Raw genomic sequence first — 10542 nt, forward strand, 5'->3', positions numbered from 1 at the left:
AGTTTAACATGACAGTAAATGTACAACGTTTCGACAAGGTTTTGTCATCATCAGGTACCTGCCATTATAAATGATAATTACGTTGTCTTCTAGTTTCAACAAACGTACGAAAGGTAGATGTTTGTATGGTTCAGATAAACTGTGTTTGTCTTTATTATTATTATTTTAAAATAAATAATGTAGCTTTTTTGTGTAATGTTATGCGAAAATAATGTTGATTTTTTTCACAAGCCAGTTACATGATAATATAGCGGACAGCACTCATGTCGCTATATATGTTTTATTATTGTGCATTTGTTTGTGTTTAATATCAGACGCTTTTGAAATATAGAGTGGAGAAGGGGTAAATTTTTTATATCATGAAATCGAGTGCATTACTACATGTTCCATGATTTTTACAGTAAGGAAATGATATTTAAAGGGTATGAAACATGTGGCAATTTTTGTAAGTTTCTCTTTTCCAAAGAACACAAGAGGTATACAGTGAACGCCCATTACTATGAAGGGATTTAATGGGCATTTTATTTTTGATAATTTGATCTGCCAAAGAACTAAGCTAGATACCACTGTCAAAGGAAGTAAAATGTATCAAGATCAGGATCATTGACAGCTTCAGTTTTATTCCTATGGCTTTAGCCATGTTCCCCAAAACCTCTGGTTTACGAAAACTACAAAAGGGTTATTTTCCCCATCTGTTAAACATCAAATCAAACCGTAATTACCAGGGAGTTACACTGGACATCCACTTTTATTCACCAAACACCATGTCAACAACAGTTCGAGAGAAATTCCTGGAGTGGCACCGTGAGCGACGGAGGAAGGCTACATTTTTGACTTCCACGGAAGGGTAGGTACAGGTAAGATTTTTGAGATCTAACTTTGAAAGTTAAAATATTTTGTCATTTAATTGTTATACAAGTGTAAAATATAGGAATTGAACAAATTGAAAACTGCTCTTCATTTTGTTTCAGATATTACCGTTCCGACGTCGTTATACTCTAACGGTGGTGCCTCCATTTCAGTAGCCCAGCATGGCCAGGTGGTTAGGGCACTTGACTCGCAATCTGAGGGTCGCGGGTTCGAATCCTTGTCCCACCAAACATGCTCGCCCTTTCAGCCGTGGGGGCGTTATAATGTGACGGTCAATCCCTTTATTCGTTGGTAAAAGTGTAGCCCATGAGTTGGCAGTGGGTGGTGATAACTAGCTGACTTCCCTCTAGTCTTTCACTGCTAAATTAGAGACGGCTAGCGCAGATAGCCCTCATGTAGTTTTACGTGAAATTCAAAACAAACCATTTCAGGAACGAGTTTCTTTCAATGTGTGACATTGACCCCTTTAGACATACCACCATTGCTTCAGGATGTATGGCTATATGCAGGAGTAAGTTTATCCCTCCACGATCCATAGCCCTGATTCTCAACCATGGACATAATACATCTAACAGTTATAGTCAGGCCAGTATCTAGTGGCAAGGTTTCATATAGAAGTCACAAGAGATCGACATTTAACATGTCATGAATTATCTAAAAAATAAACAAATTCTCTCTTTTTAAAACTCACCACTGTGAGTGATAAGGAAACATACACTGGAGAGACAATGACAACTTGAAACTTTCTTTTACCAAATGTCCCCCGGTGGGAGAGCGGTAAGTCTTCGGATTTACAATGCTAAACTCAAAGGTCCGATTCCCCTTGGTAGACACAGCAAATAGCCCGATGTAGCTTTGCTATAAGAAAACACACACTTTTACCAAATTGTCATTACCTGGGATCATTAGACTTCTCAATGAGGTAAAGGCAAGAAAACGCATTAAATACATCACCTTCACATCACTATATCCTTGGATCAATATGTATTGTGAGGCATCTAGTCTTAATTACTACAGATATTTCTGATTTAAATTCTTATTTTGGATTTGTAAAATGTAAAATATTACCTCCAAGAAAACTATATTATCCAGCTCTCTCTTTAAGAAGTCATGGAAAACTAACTTTTCCTCTATATATAACACCTGTAGAAGAGAGATTACTACAACTATGTCAGCCTTCAGCTTAACTGGCGTGCTAATGTTACAAGAATGCTGGAATGCTATAACTAGTATGCCCACTAAACCAAGGCCATTGCGCCTTTCCTATGAGTTTTATAAGAAATTCTGGAATAACATAGGACATAAATTTGTAAAAATGGGAAACTAATGGTTAATTTAATAAAGACCGTTTCCATCCTCATTTAACACTGGGATAATTACGCTTTACTGTAAAAAATAAGAACAGTCCACAAATTTACACGACTTTAGGCCAATAACATTATGCAACACGGACTATAAAATCCTAATAAAGATTATAAGTAATAGGATTAAAAAGTAATAGCAAATAGCCCACCCAAGTATGTAATAACCTTAACCGAAATATTCACAATAACATGACTTTAATTCACACCAGCAATAGTAACTTATTGAAATCAAGCATCATCACAATCAATCAGAAGAAAACGTTTGACAACAGTGTTATTTTCCAAAAAAAAACATCAGCAGTTGGATAAAAACCCATACAAATATCGCAACAGTAGTTAACGTCAATAGACACTCTTCGAAGGAAAAACCTGTCAGTTCTAAGGTAAGACAGGGTTGTCTCCTGTCTCCGACCCTTTTTGTCTTGAAATTTGATCTATTTCTCTCTTCTATAGAACATCAAGGATATATCCATCCCAGGAAACTCCACCAAAAAGCAAAAAAATGGTAGTACACGCGGATGACATCACTCTGACTCTAGTTTCTTTACGAGCCATTCAGAATAGTCTATGCATAATAAATAACTACTGTAACGACACAGGCACAGAACATAAACTTTCTGGCTAGGAAAAAATATAACCCAACTAGAAACATCTTATTGTTGAAAATGGACCACAGACCCGATTAAAATATTAAGAATTTAGTACGATGCCAAAGATGCAACACGCCATAATTGGACTCTCTTAAAAGATAAAATAAAAAACACTTTAAGTAGATGGAAAGAAAGAGATCTTTCCTTTTTTTGCAGAACCAGTCAAGCGAATAACTAGAGTCAAACTTGTATATACAGGACCAGTATACCCATCCCCATCGGGTATAACGAAAACCATAAAAACAAAACTTTATAGTTTTACTTGATCAAACAGATCCGAACTACTAAAAAAAGAGATAATCAACCTCCCTCCCACCACGAAAAGGGTGGACTCGGCATGCCAGATTTAGGAAGCTTCGTGACAGCAATGTGGACCTACCTTACATGCTCCATAACAAACTCAGACCATCCTATTGTCAGCTTCTTGACACACCTGTTAGGTCATAATAGTAAATCTCGCAGCAAAGAACGAACGCAGTAACCACCTTCAGTTATCTTAATTTTCATTTAAAGAACATCGCTCCTGCGCTTAAAAATATTAACAATACAAAACTCGCACGTATGCAAACTCAGGAAATATACTGTTTAATGCAACCCAAAAGCTCACCCAAGGTAGGAAATTAGCTACCCAAATATCAGCTGGAAGAAAGTATGGGACAGGGTGTACATTCCAGACATTTTGAGGCGTCTCTACGCGATTTCGTCTGGAAGATTGTCCACGAAATAGTTCCGGTAACAGTTAGATAGAATAGGTCCAAAATCACGGCAATAAACAACTTCCACTGTATCAAAACTGTGTGCAATGCTATGTGTGATTGTGTCATGCCCGAGCTCTATGGAAGAAATTCGCCTGGATTTTCCCCGTCAGTTATGTCATGTTCACCACAGCACTTTCCCGTCATCTTCTTCTTGTACCTAACCTCAAGGCTTTTCCTTTCTATACTTATTCAGATAATTTAAGGCACAAATCTGGGCCACCAGATGCAGAGGAATCTTCGAACACTCACACGACAGCGTATAATAAATTGTTTTAAAAAATCACACGAACTGCTTACATCTGTCCCAGAACCGACACACATCGATTTAGCAAAGAAGATTCTCAAATCTTCTAAATCATCGCTGAAGCACCGAATATTACAGCAGCTACTTCTCTAGATACCTCTTGTTGTTTTCACGACAACAGTGAAGTATTCCAAGTACCCAGACGGGTGAGAATGACTATGACAGGCCAGTACCACCACTGGAGAATCTGATCCCGATACAGAATGTTGTTTGTGATTATGAACTTGAGTTCTGTGACTTTCTTTGGATACAGACTGAAAGTAAACACAGTGACATTACCCTCTGCTAACAATCTTTTTGTAAGTATTAAGTGTTCTTCTCTCTATAGCTTTTTGAAGTTAACCTGCTCAAAGAGAAGAAATGAAAACAAAGAAAGCATCAATTTAGGTAGGTCGATCTACGTTTTTCCTAATAATCTATCTATGTTTTACTCATCACGGGTATCGAAATCCGAATTTTTGCGTAGTAAGCCTGCAGACTTAGCGTTGAGTCACGAAGAGGCCTTTGATTAAGGCAAAGAAAGAAATAAAAAACTATAAGAACACTCTTAAAGGCAAAATAGTGTATACAGTATCGCAATTAAACAAAAAAAATGAATCAGTATTGAGGTAATTTTAAACAACTATTTTTTAACTCAGTTGAGTTATCGCTAAGTAAGCAGCTACTACTGAGCTGAAATTATAAATACCTCTTAATAGTATTTGTTCGTTTCTTCGCACACAAACCTATTTTTCTTAAGACTGATCTTCGTGGACACATTGTTGTTACAAATATTCCATCAGTCTTTTCGTATTCATATCTATTAATAAGAATAATTACTGAACGAGCATTAAAGAGTTGTTTATAAAAGATTATTTCAGAAAACGAATGATTTACATCGCTGTTTTTAATAACACAATTAAATAAAATTATATTTATAACCATTTTCATACAAGGCGTTTAAAGTTCATCATTCTTCACGCCATGTGATTGACTACTCTTCTAGTGAAGGTATTTAATTCTCTGTGCTATACAACAATACATACCTATTTCTTTCCTTGTTGTTCTTGTTTTTATCTTGATCTTATAGAATGATATAAGAAATATTGTTTAAAAAGAATAAAACATATATATACATATACGTTTTATCAGGACAAAAATACAGAGATCTCATACCTCGGGTGCAAAATCTGCTGCTGTGAAGGCTCTCTTCATTAAAGGACTTTTCGGCTGTTAACAAGAAACATTGCAATCTTTAGTTTATAATTATACTTAAAAATGTCATGCAATTGCAAACACGTTAATTGTAAAATAATTTAGTTTGAATTTGTGTTCACAACATTCACACAAAAAATTCTAAAAGAAAGTAAAGCTTATTTCTGTGTATTATAATAATATGACAGTTTTGAAATGAACATGAACAAAATGCTAATACAGAGAGATATTCACGATCCTTGTTAAGGACACAAGGATAAGTTCCACGTGATGGTCCTGGTTATGGACTGTTGCTCTGAAGCGCAATTTCCACTGCAGGAAGTACAATATTATCCTCTTCCTCTTACTTCAAGTTGAGCAAGAAAGGTGATTCTCGGGGGCCTGTTTGAGCAACCTAAAGGCGCTGAAGTCCATGGGAAATGCCTACTTACATTTTGTTGAGATACGGTATTGCTGACTTGAAATTCTGTTTGTATGATTTGTCTTGATGGAGCCGCACCTTAATGGCATCAACTCCATATAAAAGTGATTTTGTTTTGCAACATAGTGGTAGGAGCATATTAACCTAGTAGTACGCAGAATTTATCTTGCATGTTTGTCTACTTTTCGAGTGTTTATATTACCAATGTAAGTGTAGGCTGCAACCCCAATAAATCCCTTGAAACACTCTATATCATTTTTAAACACCAGAAGAACTATAATAAATCACTTAAAGTTTTGGCAGACACTTAAGAAGACATATGCTTCGTCCGATTTAACTACATAACCCCTTTTGTCGCATGACATATAATAATCGTAGCTTGGAACAACTGACCTTCCGTTCGATTACGTTCTTTGCAAGAGGTTTGTGAATACAGCTGTTTTGTCACTTTTGTAGACCTAAATATGTATTTACATTTCCAAGAGAGATTCCACTGTGTCAATCCACTATGTAATACACAATGGCAAAGTGAAAACAATGATTAGATATAAAACAATCTAGTGAGTGAATGTATTTTACCGAGAAGTAACACTTAATGAGTTATTTCTACGAAAGGGAGCCAAAGGCTGCCTGAAGGGGTCACTTGTTTTAACCATTCGCACCACTATACTGTAGTGTGTTGTATGTCAGTCAGTTGACATTGAAATGATGTCACATAATGGGTGCTTAACATTCTGTGTATTATAATGATATGACAGTTTTGAAATGAACATAAACAAAATGCCAATACAGAGAGATATTCACGATCCTTGTTAAAGACACAAGGATAAGTTCCACGTGATGGTCCTGGTTATGGACTGTTGCTCTGAAGCGCAATTTCCACTACAGGAAGTACAATATTATCCTCTTCCTCTTACTTCAAGTTGAGCAAGAGAGATGATTCTCGGGGGCCTGTTTGAGCAACCTAAAAGCGCTTAAGTCCACGGGAAATGCCTACTTACATTTTGTTGAGATAAGAACCATGACAATAAATAGAAAAGAATTATGCACTCTGTAGGTTCCAACACAGCATGACATATGAACTTCGAAAGCAAGAAATAAAAATATTTGTTACTCTAAATTTTGGTTCTATTTACTCTTGAAACAGAACACTTTCGGGGACCCTATGTTAGTACATCTGGTTATATATACATATATAATGAAAATAAGTACAATTCCAATTAGATTTACTTACCTTCTCACTCACCTACCTAACACAAAGTTTACTAAGGGATAAAACACTCTCATATTCGTTACTAAACCTATAATGTAAGTTTATTACATTATCACAAGTTACCCATTAATAGTTAATCTAATCATTATTTACTTTAAGTTTAAACCTACTTTCCGACTTTCTAACAAATCTGCAGACTAATTAAATAAGCTATGTGTCTTAGAAAGTAGATATTTAATAATATCGTACAAAGATTCAAAGAATATTATAATTTTTAATTCTATAATGTAACAAATGCTTACGTCGTAGCGCAATACAGTGAGCACTGACAATTACTGGACAAATTTTTGTAATTCATAATGACAACGGAAGAACAACAATTTTGTATCTAGAATATGACTAGAAAATAAGTGACTCCGTCATTCATCCCCAATGTTTGACATATTGACTATGTTGAAAACCGTTACCACTACCACAACGGCCTTGTTTAGCTTTCTAAGCCAAATAAAGGGATTTACTGTCACTGTTACAATGCACCCATAGCTGAAATTGTAGAATGTGTTCAACGACTTCGAGTTTCAAACCATGGACCTTTCGATCCACAGCCCAATATGCTAGCATCTAGACAGAATCTGGTCCTGTGAAAACTAATAAGAGGAGCTACGATTAGTTTCAAATTGTAATCACAAAATTATGTTTTGTTCTTCAAGTAATATTTATAAACGGGCATTTTCGTAGACTGTGATAGTTTAGCGTACATGACAAGAAATATTTAACTTCTGAAAAAAGAGAACACATATTATAAGAAAGTGATTTGATCGCTGTATTCTTATAAGTTCTTATTTTTTATATAAAAATTCGTACATGAAGTTACCTAAACAAGGTAAAGTTCTCGTGCTAAAGATCTTTTTGCTATTTTTAGCAAAGCCACACTGAGCTATCTGCTGTGTCCACCATGGAGAATCGAACCCCGGATTTTAGCCTTGTAAATCCGTGGACTTACCGCTGTCCCACCTGGGGACGGAAAAACTATTTCGCGACTTTCAAATCTTCAAATTCAAAAGGAGAAGTGATGGAGAACTTCTGACTGTTTTGAATAACATAAAAAAGTAGACAAGTAACAACAAACGAAAATAGTTTTGTGTTATAAGGTTCAGGGAATGGCACCATAAAGTAAAAGTAATGGTTAACAAAAACTGTTTTGTTTTTCAAAAGCTATCTGGGTCTTATCAGTTACTTAAACTGTATTTTTTATGTTTTTAAAACGGAATCAAGAATGAAAATGGAGATATAGGTAACAGAAGAACTTCTATTTTGGCATCATTGGTGCCGCAGATGAAATATTCACATCGTTTATGTCTTCTTAAGTTTAAGGCTGATGCCGCAAAAAAAAACACGCTTTGTACTTTTAGACAGTGGGTGCGCAATAATAGTCGTAGTTAAATCAAACTATTCAGTCAAATCCCATAATAATGTTGGTAGTGGCACTATTTGATTGGCTGCCTTCCCTCTATTCATTCAGTTCAAAATTAGGAACAGTCATTTACAGTTACCATTTGTGTAGCTGTACATCAAAATTCTAAAACATAGAAGAATAAATCTGACTGAACCGACATTAATTTATAGAGATATATCGAAACATACTGTATTGCTATTTGTTACCCTTAACAATACGAACCCGTTGAATATCTTAATATAGATCTCTAAACGTCATCTTACCATCAAACCATGACTGAAGAAGACCATAGAGCATAATCCACACCACTAGGATATCACCTGTTACCCTTAACAATAAAAATCTGATAAAGATCATAACGTAGGGCTAGAAATAGGAAAAGTCCATGGAACACTGTCCAAACACTAGGATAATAGTTGTCAGAGGTAACAAGATAGAACTTTCTAACAACACGTACACTGCGGTATTTTTGCCATCTTTTACAATATAACATTACAAAGAATGTTGTTTGTCACCATCAATTATAGTACAATAAACGATATGATTTTTTGTCTACATTAACAATGTAACAGTATATTACCACATAACGGAATATTATTTGACATTGTAACAAGATATATTTATGTATATAGATATATAAATCCTCTGGGATGCTATTTGTCAAAATCAACAAAGATATAATCATGTTCAAGAATGCTATTCATCACAATTAGTAATACGGAACATACATTTATACTCTGTACTGATATTTTCCACTCTCAGGAAGATAGGAACATGCAGTCATACTTTCTACTGTTATCCCTAATTTCGTAAATATATAGTATATATATATATATATGTATATGTATACTTCAAAATAGAAAACTTTAAGTACAACAATTTCACTTTTTTAACACGCTCAAAATGCTATTACAATAAAAAAATTACCCTTTTGTTTCCAAGCAACTGCTTGAGACACGTAAATCTTTTCTTCTAGAAGAAATGAAATCATAAATATGTTATAATACTAAGAAAAAGTTTGATCCAAATGTAGCTAGTGTTTTTTAATTTGTCATAAGAATAATCAAAGACTCATAATGTAAATGTTTTTAGATTTATAGTTTTAAATGAATTAACAAGAAAATCATGCAAAACAAATATATATATTCAACATTAGACGAAAATGTAAAACACAATCCTGATAATCTCAGGTTTACATATTAGACACTTTTAGCGTTTGTTGTTGTTACATTTTTATATTAGCCAAATATTTTTAGGAAAAACCATAAACTTTAATGTTTCCCTAAATGGCATAAAATTACTAAACTATTATTTGCTGCAGTAAAACATCAAGCTAAAATTAACGAAGCCACAGATTTCATACATATCAGAAATACCAAAATCTTTTATCTATTCGTTTCATTACTGACATGTTTTTGAAACTCGTTAATCGACTATATTTAAAATTGACAACCGAAAACGGAATTAGTTGTTTGAAAAGATCCTACGTTGCGATAATGATTCTGATTTTGGAGTGTGTTGTGCTGTAAAAGTGATTACTATCCTTTCGTTGTAAAAGATAGATTCGTTCTACTTATAAGAAAATTGTAAGCAAGCAGCTTAAAACTCTCAAGTTCTAATATCTTTAATAACCCGAAGACGGTGGTTATAATGAACACAATAAGAATTATGTAAACTCTTGGCTTGAAAAGCGTAATTCGTCTTTTTTCAATCCCATAATATGCAGTTATATGAACGTTAAAACAGTTCTAACCTTTAAAAAACCGTATTACTGACATTTATTTAGTTTTAATTGATTAAATGTGGTTGTTTTCATAAAAATGTCATCGTTCTAAATGTCATCAAATCTTTTGTGGCATTATCAATAAATTATGATTTTTTTAGTATTAGATGTAAATCAAGCCAATTTCCCGAGATATATATTCTTCGGCTCGATCAGCAGTTTGCATGAATAGCGATATAAATATTAGGCTAGAGCATTAGGCAATAAGACAGAGCTACTTATTTGTATTTTACCTCTTTTTTTTATTCCACGCCTTCTTGTACGACCCGATATTTTTTATTTATTGCTTTGTAAGTATTATATAAATTCAATCCTTTTATACCAATACTAACAGATGCCCTTTGAAACAATCAACGGTAAGTTTTCCTGAAAATAGTAATGAATAAATAAAAAATGTGCAGTCATCACAATGCCTTATCATAGCGTATATGCAATCTGATTGTCTAGTGGCTCGATTTTCAATCGTCTTTTGTCATTCCATGTGTTATTTTAATAAAGAAAATTGCATTGGATTTATTTTTAAGAAAAG

At 34.2% G+C, this 10542-nt stretch overlaps 1 long non-coding RNA gene across 3 annotated transcripts in view; it reads right to left on the bottom strand.

Moving 5' to 3' along the window:
* The window catches only part of LOC106461101, a 23145-nt gene that overhangs the window by 11808 nt on the left and 795 nt on the right, over window positions 1-10542 (bottom strand). Inside the window, exons 2-3 of one of the 3 annotated variants that reach the window (XR_001290912.2) lie at window positions 9158-9202; window positions 5102-5155 (exon numbers count right to left, since the gene is read on the bottom strand). This is a non-coding gene — a long non-coding RNA (uncharacterized LOC106461101). Of the gene's footprint in view, window positions 1-5101; window positions 5156-5360; window positions 5619-9157; window positions 9203-10542 lie in introns of those variants that run through there. The other 2 variants (XR_002610922.1, XR_002610921.1) reach the window with 2 other exon arrangements.

The sequence above is a fragment of the Limulus polyphemus genome, unplaced genomic scaffold (genome assembly GCF_000517525.1).
Source record: "Limulus polyphemus unplaced genomic scaffold, Limulus_polyphemus-2.1.2 Scaffold897, whole genome shotgun sequence".
Taxonomy (NCBI): domain Eukaryota; kingdom Metazoa; phylum Arthropoda; class Merostomata; order Xiphosura; family Limulidae; genus Limulus; species Limulus polyphemus.